We start from the raw sequence: 2,340 nt of genomic DNA, 5'->3' as shown, positions 1-2,340 counted from the left end.
CTGCGGCCCCGCCGCTCAGGCCCGGCCAGGCCGAGCGGGACGCGCCATGGCAACGCGGCGGCGCCCGGCAGGGCCCGGGCGCCTCGGAGAGGGCCGGGAGCTCCGCGAGGGAGAGGCGGGAGCGCCGCCCGGCCGGGGGCTGGCCGCCGAGGGGGCGACGCCTCCCCGAGCCCGCCCGCTCCGGCGTCACGTCCCGAGGAGAGGGGGCGCCGGCCAGGGGGGGTGCACGGGTGTGGGGGGCTGAAGGAGGCGGGAGCTGCGGATGGGGAGGTCGTGCTCGGCACGGGCACCGTGTCCCCCCTCAGACCCCTCTGACTGGGGTCTGCCCTCTGGTCAGGGTCAGTGCGAGGCGCAAAACCACTAAAATCCTGCACAACTCCACAGCAGCGATGGCACCTCACGGTGTAACGCGCGCTCTCGATCAGATTTTGCGCTGATGACGAGGCAGAACAACAGGCATACAAATCTGAGCCCGCAGTGCGATTTGGGGAAGAAGTCTGCCACAGCAAGGGAAGGAAAATTGAGGAAGAAATAAGTAGCGACATGGTTAGCAGAGGAAGTAATAAAATTGCGGTTGAAAGTTGTGAGGGTGAGCTTTAGGATTAATTCTGATGCTCAAACACCAAGAGCAAACACGTGCCTGGTATTTAAATTTCTTTTCAGTGAAATTTGCCTAGAGATTGGAAACCAGCTGTGAGGATCCACACCCTATTTAACTTTTAATTTTTATTTTTTGCAAGGGCATCTGAATAGATTTGAAGCATGCTCGAATATTATTTTTTGAAAATGCTATGAGAGCTATGTGAGCCACCTAGGAATCAATTTCTTAAAGTTACCTGGTCACTTGCTTATTTGCATACCTTGAAGACACAATTTGATGTTCCTCTAGTCCTAACTGCCCAAAGCTGTCCAGATACTGGATGTCACAGAGCACCACACAGCCATGTTAAGCTTCTTGGGCTAACTGGAGAACTAGTACAGTTTGTTGAACTCGGGCAGGGAGACTACTAATCCTTCTGTAATTTGTTCACGGTAAGGTAGTACGGACAGTTCTACAGTGTTTTACTCTACAGCCTGAGGGGAAGGGAAAATAAAAGCAGCAGTCACCAAGTCCTGGACTTCCATGCCTTTTGTATGCTTATTAGTCTGGCTGTAGTTTGGGTTTCTTCTTGGGTGTAAAAAAGAGCCAGCTTTCAGATTTCTGCTGGGTCACCTTCTCCTCCAGAGCTCATAGTAGGAAACAGAAAATGTCCAGGTGTGCTATCAGGCTGAGGAGGAAATTGAACTTCCTCTTCTATGTCCTGGGCGAGTCCTTTAAACACTGAAGTATTAGATGGGAGGGGATCTCTCTTTTGTTGTATTCTAAAGGAAGACTGACACTCCCCACTTCAACCCATCGGTTTTTAAAAGAAAACTCAAGAATCAATTCACACAGAGAAGGTCTGAGGCTGTGAATCATGCATGGAAACCATACCCCTTCAGCATACCATTGTGGAGAGCCTCAGTGTTAAGACTTGCACCTATCCTCTTTGCTTGCCTAAAAGATCACTTTTCTGCATGCCTAATTCAATCGTGTTTTATAAGGAATCTAGTGGCTTAGGTAGCCAAGGCCTATAAATTGCCCTGTAAATTGCACTCGCCACATCTTAAAGACAAAGCAGTGTAAGCGTTACAGATATAAATTCTTCTGTGGTCTGTCTTGCTTGGATCGCTTTTGAAAAAATGTCTTAGGCTCTTGAATCAGGTTCTCCTCACAGTGCCTAAACAACACTGAATTTAAGATTAACCTGTTCTTAAATAAAGCATAGACACAGTTGGCATTTGTCATTCAATTCCTGAAATTCAATCCAGGAAGAAGTAATGCAGGGAAATCAGCTGTATGCTGATGTATTCTCTAACAGCTGCAGTCCTCAAGCACTTCCACTAGATGCCTCTATTGTTTTTAAAGTAAGACGCCAAAATGTAATTCCTGCTTATCCTGACCATTTAAGGCATATTTTCAACACAATGTCTCTTGATGGTGCAATTAAAATACATGATTTGCAATCTCTCCAGAAAAATCCCAAGTTCATTTCAAAGCACATATCATATGGGCATTATACAATATTAATATTCACAGCAATTTTATGCTGCTATTTGATATCATCTTTTTATTAATTCATCACCAAAAAGAAATCGCCAAATATTTGTATCTGTTAAGAAAGGGTCACATGTGGCACTATGCAAAATTAGGCATATCAGAATTAAATATACATGCTTTTGAGTAATGATTGTACAGCTTAGGAAATAAGGAGGCCCATGCAATGAATTATGGGCTCTGCAGTAGTGCATCCAGAGAAG

This window comes from Anser brachyrhynchus, assembly GCF_964034855.1.
Source record: "Anser brachyrhynchus genome assembly, chromosome: 3".
In the NCBI taxonomy this organism is placed as follows: Eukaryota; Metazoa; Chordata; class Aves; order Anseriformes; family Anatidae; genus Anser; species Anser brachyrhynchus.
This window is presented reverse-complemented; position numbering follows the sequence as displayed.